The sequence below is a fragment of the Loxodonta africana genome, chromosome 12, assembly GCF_030014295.1.
Source record: "Loxodonta africana isolate mLoxAfr1 chromosome 12, mLoxAfr1.hap2, whole genome shotgun sequence".
In the NCBI taxonomy this organism is placed as follows: Eukaryota; Metazoa; Chordata; class Mammalia; order Proboscidea; family Elephantidae; genus Loxodonta; species Loxodonta africana.
In genome coordinates, this window is record NC_087353.1 from 99,951,958 (window position 1) to 99,970,200 (window position 18,243).

General features: G+C 39.7%; 1 protein-coding gene across 3 annotated transcripts in view; it reads left to right on the forward strand.

The window, feature by feature from the left end:
• Nucleotides 1-18,243, forward strand: part of LOC100671588 (S-adenosyl-L-methionine-dependent tRNA 4-demethylwyosine synthase TYW1) — a 183,187-nt gene that overhangs the window by 120,160 nt on the left and 44,784 nt on the right. The gene's annotated exons all lie outside the window — the stretch shown is intronic.

The window sequence follows — 18,243 nt, forward strand, 5'->3', positions numbered from 1 at the left end:
CTCTGATGTGGGCCTGTCTGAAGCGAGTATCTGTGGCAAAAACTCATTTGCCACCTTCAGACAAATAAAAAAAATTTCTGCCATTAGTTCCTACATAGTCTGAGAAATTGGACTGAAATAAATACCATTTATATTCAGCCATTTGCACCTTACTTGATCCAGCCGTACTGTGAAAAAAAATGTGTTTTGTCTGTGAGAACAGTTAGAAATGTTAAGAATCATGTAAATACAATTCGAGCACACCGTGTAGTTTATTATCTTCATCTCCACCAGTTTCAGAGTATTTCTGATGTGATATTTTTCTAGCTTTGAGGTTTGTTAAAAAAGTAATAATTCCTCTGTCTGTATTAAAACCTGGAGGGGATATGCCAGTCAACTCTCCTCCTGACATGTGACGCTCATGGCGAGCCGTGGGGAGACCCTGACTCGATCCTGTCCGTGAAGAAGTCTTTATTTTTACTTGCCCTTGTCTATTGATTCCATTGACTTTCAGAGCTAATTATTTACCGATTTATGTTACCATAAAGGACATCTCTGTTTTTCCTTTCATAGGCTTATGATTGAAAATTATCGTCATTTAAAAAGATTTATTTTGCTGTTGCTTTTGTTATTGCGATACACACAGCAGAACATGAAGAGATACACCAGTTCAGTGGTTTCTCCGTGTCCAATTCCATGACATTAACTGCATTCAAATTGTGCAGTCTCATCCTCCTTTTCTGGATTGTTCTTCACCATTAACATAAACTCACTTTCCCCAAGTTCCTATCGAATCTTTCGAGTTGCTGTTATCAACTTGATCCCATATACATAGTTCTTAAAAGAGCATAATGGTCAAGGTAGACATTTTTCACTAGTTAAACTAAACTATTGGTTGGTTTTAAAAAGACTTCAGGGTGTATTTTTGGTTTAAGGTTTAAGAATTATGCCAGGCCTGTAGTTTCAGGGGTTCATCCAGCCTGTATGGCTCCAGAAAGTCTAGATTCTGTGAGAATTTGAAACTCTGTCTTACGTTTTCTCCCTGAGGACCAGGATTCCTCTATAGAATCTTTGATCAAAATGTTTAGTAATGGTAGCTGGGTACCATGAAGTTCTTCTGGTCTTGTGGTAAAGGAGGCAGTTGTTCATGAGGGCGATTATCAGCACATCCCGTATCCTCCTCCTATTCCTGACTCTCCTTCGTGTGTTGCTCCAGGTGAGTAGAGACCATATGTTGTGCCTTGGACGGATGCTTAAAAGCTTTTAAGACCCAAGGCACCATACAACAAACTGGGAGGTAGAACAGAAGCACTAAACATGTCATTAGGCCAATGAACTGGGTTATCCCATGAAACCATGACCCTAAATCTCCAAACCAGAGAACCAAATTCCATGAGATGTCTCGCTGTACATAAGCAGCCTCAGCAGCTCCTTTTTTTTTTTTTTGTCTTTGTTCTAAATATATCTATCACACAACAACTTCTGCCAATTCAACTTTTTACAGGCATACAGCTTATTGACAGCACTTACAATAATTGGCCGTGCAGCCCTACCCTTAATCAATGTGATTTTTTGATCACCGTTAATCCCCTCTTTTCCCCTCCCTTCTGCCTCTGGTAACCACTAATAAACTTTGGCCTCTATACATTTGTCTGTTCTTGTCTTTTATATAAGTGAAGTCATACAGCATTTCTCCTTTTGACTTATTTCACTCAGCATAATGTCTTCAAGCTCCATCCATACTGTAGCAGGTATCAAGACTTCATTTCTCCTACTGCCTGAGCAGTATTCCATTGTAAGTGTGTATACACCACATATTGTTCATCCATTCGTCTACTGGTGGGCATTTAGGTTGTTTCCATCTTTGGTTACTGTCGGTGTTGCTGCAGTGAACACTGGCATACAAGTCTTTGCTTGAGTCTCTGCTTTCAAGTCTTTTGGGTATATACCTAGGAGTAGTTCTGGAGCTCTGGTGGTGCAGTGGTTAAGAGCTTGGCTGCTAATCAAAAGGTCAGCAGTTTCAATCTATCAGTCGCTCCTTGGAAACCCTGTGGTGCAGTTCTACTTTTACCTATAGGGTCACTATGGGTCGAAATCAACTTGAGGGCATTGGGTTTGGTTTTGGGTTTATGGAAGTTCTACTTTTAGTTTTTTGAGGAACCGCCACAGTTTTCCACAATGGCTATACCATTTTGCATTCCCACTAGCAATGGTTAAGTGTTCCAATTTCCCCACGCCCTTGCCAACATTTGCTATTTTCTGAGGGTTTTTTTTTTTTTTTTGCATCTTGGCTAATGATGTTGAGCATCTTTTCGTGTTTTTGATGGCCATTTGAAGGTCCTCTTTGGTGAAATGTCTATTCAAGTCCTTTGCCCATTTTATGATTGGGCTATTTGAGTACTTTCTCATTTAATATGTTTACAGGTAAGGAAAATATATACAGGAGTCAATCCATGAGTAGTAGCATTTTTGTAAACAAGGAACTCGATTCCTGTGTCTGGTGACAGAATCTGGAAGCAGTTATTTCCCAGCATTTGTATTCTCTTATAAAATACACTGTTTTGCTCTTTACCCATTTTTTCTCTTGAGATGTTTGTGACTTTCATTGACTTGCACACACTTTTTGTTAAGGACTTAAGATCTCTATGTATACATGTATACACTCACGCACACACATGTATGTAGATAAAAAACCAAAAATCAAACACATTGAGACTCATAGCGACCCTATAGGACAGAGTAGAACTGCCCCGTAGAGTTTCCAAGGAGCACCTGGTGGATTTGAACTGCCAACCTTTTGGTTAGCAGAAGTAGCACTTAACCACTATGCCACCAGGCTGTCCATGTATATAGATAAATATAGATAGATATGTATATATAAAATACATATGTGTGAATATGATATACCAAACTGAAAACCAAACCTATTGCCATTGAGGTGATGCAGACTCATAGCGACCCTACAGGGCAGAGTAGAACTGCCCTATAGGGATTCCAAGTCTGTAATCTTTACAGAAGCAGACTGGCACGTCTCTCTCCTGCTGAATGGCTGGTGGATTTGAACTGCCGACTTTTCAGTTAGTAGCCAAGTGCTTAACCACTTCCCCACTAGGGCTCCTTGGGAAATACAATATACACATGCACACACCCACACACATAACCCCAGGTAATATTCTTCTGTACTATCATCTAAAAGTTTAAAAGTATGGTTTTTGTCTTTTGGTGTTTAACTAATGAATTTATTTTGTGTGTTATGAGATGGGAATTCTTTTATTTGCCTTGTGGATAATCGATTGAATCAGTACCATTTGTTGTTGAATTCAGCCTGTTACCATCAGCTTCTCATCTATTACATCTTGATATCTGGTATAAAAGACCCCTCTTAAAAAGTTGTATTGCCTGTTCTTAGCCCTCTACTACATTGAAAATTTTATTTTAGAATCACCTCATCAGCTCCCTCTCTCTCTCTGTCACACACGCGGAATGTTGGGATATTGATTGGAATTGCATTGAGTTTGTAGGTTAATTTGGGAAACTTGCTGTCTTTATGAGATTTTGTCTTACATTTATCTCATTTTAAAGTTGCCTTGTCCTGTCACTTCATTTTCCTTGATTTAAAATTTATCTTCTAATTGTAGATTATGTTGACTGTCTTTCTAAAGTGTTAGATTTCCACACATGCTTTGAAATTTTGGTTTGCAGGCTCCTCTTGAGTAGGTGGTTATTTTTGCTAGCATGTGCACTCTGGCAGGCAGCTAGGTCCAATTGCTGGTAGCAAGGCTTTTTTTTTTTTAAGCCAACTTTATCTGATTAATTTTTTTTTTTTTTTTCATTTCGTCCATGTTGCAGTGGAGGTGGCTCAGAAGATCAACTTTTAGTACCCTTTTGACCACATATAAATAGTGGTAAATATTGCAGGTTAGATAGGTAAGGATTTTAGATGAAAGGCTCAATTATTGGCATTTTACTGTTTGTATGGTGCTCTCCACCCTCCTTCCAAGCTCTTCTGGCTTTCATTCCAGGCTCCCTTTCTTATGAGTCAGACATGAGGTAGCGTGCGGTACACACAAGCACGTCTTGTCCCTAATAAGCTTTCCAGGGAGGAGAACTCTGTGGCTTATTTAAGGACTGAGTCACCTTCCAGTGAGCTTTTGTTGCTGTTGTTTGGTTTTTTTGGCAGAGCCCAGCTTAGGTGCAGGGAGGTTGATTAGTGGGTGAAAACAATCGGAACATCCTGGACTACCAGGTGTTTGCTTTTGGATCCTTGATTCCCCAGGAAGGAACTCTTTAATATTATATTTGGAACTTGAACTCATAGACTGTTGCAAGTAATATTTCTGGAAAAATAGGGTTTATTGATTTTAGGAATGTATATTTTCTGACTGCCCCAAATTCCTTCCAAAATTACCATCTAAATCGTTTCGAGAGACACGTTTTGGCCTAACTGAGATACCCTTCTCCTAACCTGTCTTCTGCACACTTTGGGTCCAGCTGTTTCTGTTCATTCATGTCTATTGCAGAAATGATGGATAGGCTTTGCCTGGAGGAACGTTGCCAGAGATTTTATTTTTTTGTCAATACTCCTTGACCTGCAAGTCAATATGCGGCTTAAGTGGTGAGAGCCTGTGTGTGCATCCTAGTTTGGGCTTTAACATCATCTTCTACTTACTGATTTTTACAGCATTGTTTCTTTTTACTATTCCATTGTTGTTGTTGTTGTTAGGTGCTGTCGAGTCAGTTCTGACTCATAGTGACCCTGTGTACAACAGAATGAAACACTGCCCGGTCCTGCGTCATCTTCACAATTGTTGCTGTGCTTGAGCCCATTGTTCCCGCCACTGTATCAGTCCATCTCATTGAGGGTCTTACTCTTTTTTGCTGAGCCTCTTCTTTACCTTCTTTATGTCCTTCTGCAGGGACTGATCCCTCCTGATAACGTGTCCAATGTATGTGAGACGCAGTCTTGCTGTCCTTGCATCCAAGGAGCATGCTGGTTGTACTTCTTCCAAGACAGATTTGTTCATTCTTTTGGCAGTCCGTGGTATATTCAATATTCTTCATCAACACCACAATTCAAAGGCATCAAGTGTTCTTCAATCTTCCTTATTCGAGGCCATTGAAAACACCATGGCTTGGGTCAGGCGCACCTTAGTCTTCAAGGTGACATCTTTGCTTTTCAACACTTTGAAGAGGACTTTTGCAGCCGATTTACCCAATGCAATGTGTCCTTTGATTTCTTTACTGCTGTTTCCATGGGCATTGATTGTGGATCCAAGTAAAATGAAGTCCTTGGCAACCTCATTCTTTTCTCCATTTATCATAATATTGCTTATTGGTCCAGTTGTGAGGATTTTGGTTTTCTTTATGTTGAGGTGTAATCCATACTGAAAGCTGTGGTCTTTGATCTTTATCAGTAAGTACTTGAAGTCCTCTTTACTTCAGCAAGCAAGTTTGTGTCATCTGCATAACTCTACTTTGAGGCTGCAGCTCTTCCCTAGTCGTGTTTGAGCCCTTCCAACCTGAGGGGCTTTTCTTCCGGCACTGTATCAGACAGTGTTATGCTGCTGTTCTTAAGGTTTTCACTGGCTAATTATTTTCAGAAGTAGACTGCCAGGTCCTTCTTCCTAGTCTGTCTTGGTCTGGAAGCTCAGCTGAAACCTGTCCGCCATTGGTGACCCTGCTGGTGTTTGAATACCGGTGGCATAGCTTCCAGCATCACAGCAACACACAAGCCCCCACAGTACAACACACTGACGTGGGGGTTTTACTATTCTATAGGTAGACTATTTATTTGTCTTGCTCACCTTGTGTTGGTAGCTTTAGATTTTTCAATATAGAACTTTTGGAAGGATATCCAAAATGGAAAGTATGTGGAGTGGTCTTAGGATTTGTAGAGTCAGATCTTTCTTCCTCTAGAAGCTTTACTGTTCATTTATTCGCTTTCATTTTTCTTAGTTTTATCTTCAGCCATTTGCATTCTGTCTTCCTTATCAATCATCTTTTCTTTGAGTGTTCTCGTTTCTTTGTCCTTGTCTCTGCGTTCACGTGTTGTGAACTTCAGTGGTTCTCAGTGCCCTTGTCGCCCAGTGAGGAATGCCCTAAGTGCAGCCCGTTCCCAACTCTTCCAGCTCCCAGAAGATGGAGATACAGTGTTCTAGTCTCACATACTTTGGACAAGTTGTCAGCAGGGACCAGTCCCTGGAGAAGAGCATTATGCTTGGTAAAGTAGAGGGTCACCGAAAAAGAGGAAGACCCTTGATGCGATGAATTGACGCAGTGGCTGTGGTGATGGGCTTAAGCATAACCACGATTGTGAGGATGGCACAGGATCAGGTAGTGTTTTGTTCTTTTGTACATGGGGTCTCTATGAGTCGGAATCGACTCAATGGCATCTAACAAGAACAACAGATTACTCATTTGGTTTTCTGAAATGTAAATGCTACGTGTTTTTATTCATTCATTCATATGCCTTTGGTGGGAATTTTATTTTTGCTGTTGCATGCAATCCCGCCTTATCCCAGCCAGCTTCCACCTCTCTTAGCCTCTGCTGTCTTTGCATCTTGTCCTTCTGGAATCTCTTCTGCTCATCCCTTCTGTGGTTCTACCCTCCTCCTACTCCTTCACACAGGCAGCATATTCATGCACGCTAACTGAATCATCAGGAGGGGGCCAGACCCTTCATTTCTGTTTGCCATTGTAAGTAACTTCTAGAAGTACGTGACTCGCCCAGCTCTGGCCACACTCGGTGCCACATTCCAGTTGATACACGCTGCCTTTTGAGGCCCTGCTGAACCCAAGACGAATCTTTGCCTACTTTACCAAATCCCTGGTCTTTGAGCAGGAATATTTTGTTTTAGGGTCTCTGCTATAAAGATCAGTCAGGATCGGGCATATCAAGGGAGTGTTAATCTGATCCAGCCTCATCTCAAGAGTCAGTGCTATTTAAAAAATGTGTGTGTGTGTGTGTGTGTGTGCGCACATGTTTTCTGATCCCACAACTTTTTTCGTATTTCCTTCAAGCTGTTTTTTTTCCTGTGCATGTATATTTAGTCATTAATACCATACTGCATATACAATTGATTTTAACTTTTAAAAAATGCAGTGTTATAAAAATCACCCCTTACCATTAAACATTCTTCTAAAACAGCCATTCTCAATGGGAGCAAGGGCAGGAAAAAGAACCAGTCCCCCTACCCCGCTTCAAGAACCGCACCTGCCGTCGGTAGGAGGATGTCCCTCAGATCCGTTGGGGTTCATGACCGTTGTCCCAGAGTATCATCTTTAGTGTTAATTGAAGGGCTGTGTCATAGATCATCCAGCCCTTCTTGGGGCTGAACATCCTGTGAGCTTATAATGTCTTACTATTGTAAATAAAGCTGAGGAACCCTGGTGGCACAACAGTTAAGCCCTTGGGTGCTACTGAAAGGTTGGTGGTTTGAACCCACCCAGCAGCTCAGCAGGAGAAATAGCTGGCAGTCTGCACCCATAAAGATTACAGCTTAGAAAACCACGTCGGGCAGTTCTGCTTTGTCACATGGAACCGCTGTGAGTTGGAATCGACTCGATGGCATCCAACAGCAACAGCCCATGGACTGGGTCGCTCTGAGTCGAAAATCAGCTTGATAGCACCGAACAACATAAATAAAGCTGAAATGAACATTCTTAATCATCAGTATTTGTCCATAGTTATTATCATTTCAACTCTTGGGCCAACAGATATGAATATTTCAGATTCTTTAATCATATTGCCATGTTACTTCTCCAGAATGTTGATACTGAATTATTCCAGCACCATTAGGGAATGAGCATGCGGGTCTTGCTAAACTCTAGGCGGCATTGAATATTGCTATTTAAAAAAAAATCTTTGCGAATTTGATAAGCTAAAATGGTACCTCATTACGCCTTCAATTTGTATTTCTGTGATTACTAGTAAGTCAGTACCATATTTTGGGAGACCGTTTTGTCTTGTTTTGACACAGCCTCAACTGGAATTCGTCTCGAATTGCAGCTGTCAAGATAAATTATTGACATTAAGAGCTGTAGTCCTGGGATGTAATAACCTCATCCAGGATATGTAGCACTGAAAGCTGCCTAATTCAAAGCTCCAGAGTTTTAACCCATATCTATATTTTAACTTTTTATTATGGATTTTTAAGACATCCAAGAGAAGAGAGAATGATATAACAAATTCCCATGTAACCATTCCCTTAGTTTCAACAGCTGTCACCATTCTGCTGTTCTTGTTTCTTCTAGCTCTCTGCTTTTTTTTGGCATTAGAGTATTTTAAATAAAATAGCTGGCATAATAGCATTTTACCCATAAATACTTCTGTATGTAACATAGAAGGACTTTTAAAAAATTGAATACCTCCTCCCAGCACTTTGCATGTATTTTCTTTCTTTCTTGTATTCGTTTGTTGCAGTTGTTGATGGGTGCTGTAGAGTTCACTGAGACTCATAGTGACCTTATGGATAACAGACCTGAAATGTTGCACAGTCCTGCGCCGTCTTCACACTCTTTTCCATATTTGAGCCCATCGTTTTGTCTGTTGTGTCATTCCGTCTCATTGAGGGTTTCCCTCGTTTTCATTGACCCTGGACTTCACCAACCGTGCGGTCCTTCTCTCCCATAAAAAAAACCCAGTGCCGTCAAGTGATTGGTTTTTCCTGATAACATGCCTAAAGTAAGCCAGCCAAAGTCTTGCCACCCTTGCGTCTAAGGAGCATCACGGTTGTATTTCTGAAGACTGATGCGTTTGTTCTCCTGGCAGTCTGTGGTGTATTCAGTATTCTTCACCAGCACCGCAGTTTGAATGCATCAGCTCTTCTGTCTTCCTTTCTTTGTTTAGCTTGCATATGAGGTGATTGATAGAACTGAGGCTTTGGTCAGGCACACCATAGCCATCAAAGTGACATCTTTGCTCTTTATCTTTATTTTTAATAGGCTTTATTATTGGAGTTTATCACACATACAGGAAAGTGCACAGGTCTTAAGTGAACAACTATGTATATTATTATAAAATGAATAAACTTGTGTGTCCAGCAGCCTGCTCAGAACAGAAAAAAAAAGTGTTAACAGCACTTTCAGAGTCCCTTCATGGCCCCACCCTTGTCCCCTCCTGGCCATTAGGCCCTTTCTTCTCTCAAGGTAATCGCTATTTTGACTTCTAACACCAATAAGGTAGTTTGGCTTGGTTTGGAGCATTATGGCAATGAAATCATGTAGTATGTATTCTTTCATGCATCTTTTTTTGTCCTTTACATACATTTGTGAGATTCATTGATGATGTTGTGTATAGCTAGAGTCCATTCATTTTCATTGCTATATTATGTTCCACTATGTGAATATGGCACCACTTATCCATTCTATCCTGGTTTCCAGTTTTTGACTATTATGAGTAATCCTACTAAGAATATCCCCGTACTTGTCATCTGATGCACATATGCACACATTTATGCTGGCTGGCTGTCTAGGAGCGGACTTGCCGGATCATTTGGTATGCGTCATCGCCAGTCAGCTTTAGCAGACGGTGCTGCACGGTTCTCAAGGGGTGTTTGAGTTTACACTCCCATTGGGTTTGCATCCTCCCCATCACCTGATTTTGCCAGTCTTTACGGTGGTTCTGGAAGAGTATTGTGGCTTTCGTTTGCATTTCCCTGACGACGACTAACGACGTCAAGTACCTTTTTATATTCTTGTGGGTCATTTGTTTAGATTTCCTCTTATGAAATGCCTGTTCAGGTTACTGTCAGTTTTTCTTCAACATGGTCTTTTTCTTACTGGTTTGTAGGAGCTCTATATAGTTTCTAGGTATGAGTAAATTTCTTTGTCTACTCTGTGTTTTATCTCTCTGTGCTCTCATGCCTTGATAAACAGAAGCTGCTATTTTAATGTAGTCCAATCTATCAGCCATCCTTTTGTTGAGCTCCTCTTAAGTAATTTCCTGACATTTGGTTGTTTTTTCTTTCACATTTAAATCTATAATGCATCTAAGCTTGATTTTTTTTTTTTTAAATGTTTTAAAGTGAGTATGCCCCCCACCCCCCGCCTCCCCGTGTGGATATCTCTTTGACCCAGCACTGTTTCTTAAAAATGAATAAAGAAATAAACATGCGTTTCCTCCTGTTTCTCCATTGCCAACTGTGTCATAAACCAGACGTCCATACATGTTTGGGCTTGTGGACACTCTCCTGTGTGCCACTGCTCTGTTACACCAGTTCCACATTGTCTCCATTACTGCAGCTTGATTAAGTCTTGATACCTACTTGTGCTTCAACTTCCTTCTTCCTGAAAATTGACTTGACTCTTGTAGGCCCTTTGCGTTCCCATGTATATTTTAGAATCAGCTTGTTAACTAAAGAAAAAACCAAAAAACCTAGGTTTTAGGTTGAAATTGCATTGAGTATTCATTTTGGAGAGAGGTTACGTCTTTACATCAGGGATTGGCAAATCTCTTAGGCTTTGGAGGCCAAAAGGCTGAAGTGAAGGATATTATTTAGATATTTACTTAAGAACAGAAAGCACATTTTCACAAATTTGTATTTACACAATTCAAAATATAATAAGAATTGAATACAATTTTTTAATAATACAGGGCTACTAAAAAAAAATTTTTTTTTTTAGTTACTAAAGAGAAGAATGGAAATCTATTTGGGGGGTAATACTTTGCTTAATCGGGCTTCAAAGTTAGTGTTTTCTATCAATTGTAATTATTCAGCTGTAAAAACCGTTCTTAGCACAAAGTCCGTAAGAGGACAGGCAGGGGAAGATGTAGCCCGTGGGCCAGCCAGAGTCATGAAGATTTACAGCTCTATTTTCTTCTAAGAGTTTTATAAATTTAGCTCTTGCATTTAGATCTTTGACCCTTTTTGAGTTAATTTTTACATATGCCATGAGGTAGGGATCCAACTTCATTCCTTTGCATGTAGCTGTCTCGTTGTCCCAGCATCATTTGTTGAAGAGACTATTCTTTCTTCATTGAATTGTTGAAATCAGCTGAGTATAAATACATGGGTTTTATTTCTGGACTCTCAGTTCTATTCCATTTATCTGTATGTCTGTCCTTATGTCAGTATCACAGTATTTTGATTTCTGTAGCTTTGTAGTAAGTTTTGAAACTGGGAAGTGTGAGTCCTAGAACCTTGTTCCTTTTCAGGATTATTTGACTGTTCAGGGCCCCTTGCAATTCATGTGAATTTGACGATTGGCTTTATCATTTCTGCAAAAATGACCTTTGATATTTTGATAGGGATTGCACTGATACTGTAGATTGCTTTGGGTAGTTTAGCCATCTTAACAATGGTATAAGTCTTTCAGTCCATAAACAGAGCATATCTTTCCATTATTTAGGTCTTCAATTTCTTTCAGCAGGGTTTCGTAGTTTTCATTGTATGAATTACGAGTGGAATTGTTCCCTTAATTTCCTTTTCAGATTGTTCATTGCTGGTGTATAGAAACACCACAAATTTTTGTGTTATTCTTTGTTATTCTGTGTTGATTAAATTTTTTAAAATGCCTCTTTTTTAAATTAAATGAGTAATGTATTCATTATAAAAAGAATTATAAATAACATCTACCCCCTCCCCATTCTTACTCCCATTCCTCAGAAGTAAGCGCTACAAATGGTGCTTTTTATGATTTTTTTCCCCCTTTTATGAATTGCTTTTTCCCTGTTGGACCAGGTGTCTTCACTGCATCTTACAGCCTTGTCCTTGCCTTCTTTCCTTGAGCTGCGTTTTCAGCTGTTATGAAGGTATAAATCGCTTGGTTACTTATTTAATTCGTTTTGAGAGTAATTTTATGAGTTTTCCTGCTTGTGTTTGACTGCAAAGAATGCTTCATTCATTTGGCTGCATCATGAGTTATAACTTTGAATTTATTTTCTCACTCTTTACTTATTTGTCCTATCACATTCGTGTATTTTGTTTTGTCCCCTGTAAACAAGATAAAACTTAGTCAATAAGGTCATTTAAAGAATAGTTATCGTTTCTAAGGAGTAATTGCTAGATTGCCCAATTTTGTCCTGTAGGACTGCTAGGAGTCCGAATTGACTGGACGGCAATGGGTCGTGGGTTTGGTGTTAAATGTTCCTTTAATTTTTGAAACAGTGGGAACATTACTAGACTGTTTTAATTTAAAGTTTTTTTTTTAAATAGCAATTCAGATTTAATATTTTGACAAGGCTGCGATTTGGTTGGTATTCAATTTGGTTTTTATAGATTGAGGAGACCGTGCTCAAGGCAGAGGTGGTGGGGCCCTACCTCTGCTGGTTTGTCATCTGGCTCCTCCCCTCTTCTTGGGAGACTGTTCTTACTCATTTCTTTTTTGACTCTGGTTTTGTTTATTCCTTAAATAGAATGTGAATTTCATGAGAGTAGGGACTGTCTCTGCTTTGTTGCCATATCCCAGGTGCTTAGAATCACACCTGGCGTATAATGGGACCCAGCGACTGTTGGGTGCGTCAGTGCCTGTGTGATGAAGGGATTGGTGGTGCAGCTGATGGTGGTACCTGACTGTGTGCTGGGCACCATTCTAAAGTCCTGTATTTGTTTTCACTCCTTTAATTTTCAACATTACTATGAGACGTAGAGACTGCTGCTCCCCAGTTTACAGAGGCACAGGGAGGGTAACTCACTCACTGGGACTCACACAGCTGCCTCCAGAGCCCACTGGCTGCATCGCTCCTCACTGGGTAGGCTTCTCCTGTCTTACACTTTCCCACCTTTCTCCCGTCCTTCCTACCACACAGGCCATTTGTACAGGACACTTGTTCTATCACCCTTTCAATTCCCTTCCATAGCCTTTAGCATTTACCTTTGGACTTCTGACCTCACTGTTCACTCCATGTGTTTACAGTCATGGATTGCTTCCCTCTAAGAAACAGGCTTCCTGAGTTAAAACCTAAATGGAAAGTCTGTCACCTAGGCCTGGCCAGAATTTTAGAGCAGAACGGCACCCCTGTGGCTGCCCAGCCCAGCGTTCCCTTCAGTGTGCTGTGACTCTCAGATGTCTGCTCTCCCGTCTGTTACGGCGAGCGATCCTCCCCACCACCGGGGAAAAATCCCAGACTCCTTCAAGTGAAACAGAAGCAGCGGGCTCATGAAATTATAATTAAATTATAAGATACCAACTTGTCAGCATTTTTTACACATCACCTTGTGGCCTGAAGGGCAAGTGGTAAACTGTTCACGTGGATTAAATACCTGCATCCCCGTTTCTGTATTCCATAGTATTGTACCTCCCCTGCCCCCACTGGATAATAACATTAAGAAAATCCCACAGTAATAACCAAACTTGGTCCCATGCAAATTAAAATTGCTAAGGAGATAAATCCCCAAACTAAAAAAAAAAATTGATTTACTTAGAATTAATATAGTTCAGTTTGTATTCCTAATGATTTTTTCTTTTTTAACAAAAAGGAGAATAGAATAGCAATGCTAAATGTTTACTTTAGAAAGGAGATTTCGGCTCTCACTTTTCGTGGAACAACCCCAGCCAGTTCCTGTTTTAATCCAATCTAACTGGAGTCTAGCACCATTTTCCTCATGGCATACTCTGCAGACTGTGGGAATGGTAACTAATCATAAACAGACTTTAAATAAAGTCTCTGAAGCCATTCCATTGAGCAAGCTCCCCACAGGCACAGTGAATCCCAAAATATGAAATGGGTAATTTAAAATAAAATCTAATAACAGTCCTTTTCAGCAATTTTGTGTGTGTGTGTGTGTGTGTGTGTGTGTGTGTGTATGTATTGAACAACTTCAGTATCTTCTAGCATAATCTTCTGGCACTCCATGTTTATAAACTGTTGTTGTTATTAGGTGTTATCAAATTGATTTTCAACTCATAGCAATCCCATGTGACAGAGTAGAACTGCCCCATAGGGTTTCCTAGGCTGTAATCTTTATGGGAGCAGATCACCCGGTCTTTCTCCCTTGTAGCCGCAGGGTGGGTTCGAACTGCCAACCTTTCGGTTAGCAGCCAAGCACTTAACTGGTGCATCACCAGGGCTCCTGTTATAACTAAACAGAGACTTTAAAATTTTTACATTTGCAAAAGTTTCTTCTTCCCCACGGAAAACACACTTTACCCAAGAACATTGAATTCAGATTGGAAAAAGGAAATTTGAATGTGTGTGTACCTTTGAGGAAAACCCCTTGTTTTCTCGCCCCGCACTGCACTAGAGTGGGGTTCTGATCCACACATTCCCTGTCTTCGTTCCTGTCTTTGAGAAGGTCAGCTCGTGATTGCCCTTTGGATTTCCACATAAATATTAGAAAAACAGTATATAAATTTTTAACTGGAAAGAAATACCTGCTCGGAGTTTTATGGGAATTGCATTGAATCTGTAAATCAATATGGACAGAATTGGCATCTTTATATTATGTTTTCTAATCCAAAAACACAGTGTATTTTTCCATTAATTTAGGTCTTTAATTTTTCTCAGTGTTTTATTTTTTTTTAATAATTTTTATTGTGCTTTAAGTAAAAGATTACAAATCAAGTCAGTCTCTCACACAAAAACTTATATACACCTTGCTACATACTCCCAATTACTTACCCCCTAATGAGACAGCCCGCTCCCTCCCTCCACTCTCTCTTTCCATGTCCATTTTGCCAGCTTCTAGCCCCTTCCACCCTCTCGTCTCCCCTCCAGGCAGGAGATGCCAACTTAGTCTCAAGTGTCCTCCTGATCCAAGAAGCTCACTCCTCACCAGCATGCCTTGCAACCCATTGTCTAGTCCAATCCATGTCTGAAGAGTTGGCTTTGGGAATGGTTCCTGTCCTGGGCCAACAGAAAGTCTGGGGGCCATGACCACCAGGGCCCTTCTAGTCTCAGTCAGACCATTAAGTCTGGTCTTACGAGAATTTGGGGTCTGCATCCCACTGTTCTCCGGCTCCCTCAGGGGTTCTCTGTTGTGTTCCCTGTCAGGGCAGTCATGGATTGTAGCCAGGCACCATCTAGTTCTGGTCTCAGGATGATGTAGTCTCTGGTTCATGTGGCCCCTTCTGTCTCTTGGGCTCATAATTACCTTGTGTCCTTGGTGTTCTTCATTTTCCTTTGATCCAGGTGGGTTGAGACTCATTGATGCATCTTAGATGGCTGCTTGCTAGCATTTAAGACCCCAGATGCCACTCTTCAAAGTGGGATGCAGAATGTTTTCTTAATAGATTTTATTATGCCAATTGACTTAGATGTCCCCTGAAACCATGGTCCCCAAACCCCTGCCCCTGCTACTTTTAGTTTAGTCCAGTTATGCCGACCTCCCCTGTATTGTGTGTTGTCTTTCCCTTCACCTAAAGTAGTTCTTATCTACTATCTCATTATTGAAAACCCGTCCCACCCTCCCTCCTTCTCCCCTCTCGTAACCACAAAAGAATGCTTTCCTCAATGTTTTATAGTTTTATGTGGTCATGCATTATTTTCATTAGACATTTCCAAAGTAGTTGATGTTCTGTATGCTGTTGTATTTGAACTTCCATTTTCTTTGTTACTTGTTACCTTCAAATCTTTAAGCCACTGAGAATTTATTTTGACACATGTTGAGATAGAATTTCTAACATAATGCTTTATTAAATAGTTACCTCTAAATCATTGTCATGGGTTAAATTGTGTCCCCCCAAAATATGTGTCAACTTGGTTAGACTACAATCCCCAGTATTGTGTGGTTGTCCTTCATTTTGTGATTGTAATTTTACGTTAGAAATTAGGATTAGGGTGGGATAGTAACACACTTACTAAGGTCACATTCCTGATCCAGTGTAGAGGGAGTTTCCCTGGGGTGTGACCTGGACCACCTTTTGTCTTACAAGAGATGAAAGGGAAGCAAGCAGAGAGTTGGGGGCATAATACCACCAAGAAAGCAGTGCCTGGAGCAGTGTGAGTCCTTTCACCTGGGGTTCCTCCGCAGAGAAGCTCCTAGTCCAGGGGAAGATTGATGACAAGGACCTTTCTCCAGAGCTGACTAGAGAGAGAAAGCCTTTGCCTGGAGCTGACACCCTGAACTTGGACTTGAAGCCTATTAGACTGTGAGAGAATAAATTGCTCTTTGTTAAAGCCATTCACTTACGGTATTTCGGTTACAGCGGCACTAGATGACTAAGACAATCATTTATTGAATGATCTATCCTTTCCTTCAGTTCCTTTGAATGCCTTTGAACATGCTGTTTCTCTCTTCCTCTCTCTGTCTCACACACACCTTATCTTACTGTTTTGTTTCTGGGCTTTTTCATTCCATTTATAGTTATCACACTCTTCTTTATTATAGGTTTAGAGTAAATTTTTAACGACTGATAGTGAAGTCTACTACATTATTGTTTCTTTTTAAGATAGCATAGTTAAGGCTACGAGTATGGGTATGATTTGGGTACGGGGTGTGCTTTTTGCTACTGGGCTGTCACTGCTTCTAGGCCCTCTAAGTGAACAGAATTAGGAAATATATGTATGTATATTAACCCATATCTGACTCATAGTGACCGCACAGGATTTCCAGGGCTGTAAATCTTTACCGAAGCAGACTGCCACATCTTTCTCACATGGAGCCACTGGTGGTTTCAAACCACCAACCTTTTGATTAGCAGTCAATTGCTTTAACCACTGCACCACCAAGGCTCCATATAAACGTATACATCTATAATTATTTATGAATCTGTCTATAGACGTATATTTAACTAAACATGAGTTCATATTGATATCTCTTGACTATTATCCAGTACATATTTTTTAGTATATGTAGATATAAGGAAGTGTATATAGATAAAAGTGTATGGGAGATCATATGTGGGCGTATGTACATTTTTTTCTGAGCTCTGTCTACTAAGAAGATGTCAAAGCCGTGACACGCCAGCAGGAATGAGCATATCTGGAGCCCAGAACTTAGTTTCTAAATGCCAATCCCCTAAGAGTAACCAAGTTTTCTTGGAGAAGTGTCTGACTCCACAGCTAAGAAATTACAAGATGATCCTGAACGTCTTGTTACAGTCAGAAAACAGAAAAATGCTCAAAAACTGATGGGAACACATCAGAGTGATACATGCATCAGCCTGAAGGGGATCACATTGGCCAAATCGGGGACAATTCGCGCATAAAAATAAATAACGATAATAATAAATTGTAAGTCATTTATTGAATAAAATAAGAAACTCGGTTTCATTGAATTTAGGTAAAGTATTATGTTTAAAAATTATTTGAGCTAGTTGTTGTTTTTCCCTTTAGAGTGGTGTTAGTTTCATTTTTTTTTTTTCTCTGGTTGAATTTCATTTTAGATATTTTTCCTCCATATTTTTAGCTTAATTTAATTTTTTGAACTTTAAAAATATATATATTTTGAATTATTAACTTATTTCCAAAACCAAGACTTTATAAAGGGATACTCAGACAAGTGTGTCACTCCCTCTCTATCCATTCCTCCCAGTGCTTGACAACCTCCTGTAGGTAATCAGTCTCATTTGTGTCTAGTTTATATATTTTGGGTTTATTTTTGCAAAACTAAATAAGTAGGTATATAAGAAAGAATAGAGAATAAAGGTCCGATACTATGTATGTTCTGTTCTTTGTTCTTTTTTACCTATGAAGTGATTTTTCAGGATATATTCTTAACAGTTTACAGAGATCTTCCTTTTTCTTATTTTACAGCTACTTAGTACTCCACTGTATTCATATACCATAGTTCATTCAACCAATATCCTGTAAGGTCATTTAGGTTGCTCCCACTATTTTGCAGTTATAAATAATGCTGCAATGAATAACCTTCTGTGTATGTATTTTTGTATCATTGGTGGCATACCTTTAAGGAAAATTCCTAGAAGTGAGATTTTTGGGTCAAATGTCAATGCATGTATAAAATTGCTAGATATTATCAAATTGCTTTCTGTAACAAATGTGAGAATTTGGGCAGAGAACTGGAGTTATAAAGAAGAACTATTATACATCTGAAAGGACAATAGCATAAATAAAAATTCTGTGTTTGGGATAATTAGACACCTTTGAAGAGAGAATTGGTAAACTAGAAGATAGGCCAGAAGAAAATACCTAAAATGAAACAAGAAAAATGAATAGAAAATACAGAAGAGAGGCTAAGAGGAATTGAAGATATGGTTAAAAGGTCTGACTTATGTACAACTGGAGTCACAGGAAGAGAAAAGGGTAAGAACGTAGCATAAGGAACATTTGAAGTAATAATGGCTGAGAATTTTCGAAAGCTGGTACAAGACATCAAGAGGAATTCTTAAAAGCAGACAGAAAAAAAGACAGATTGCTTTCAA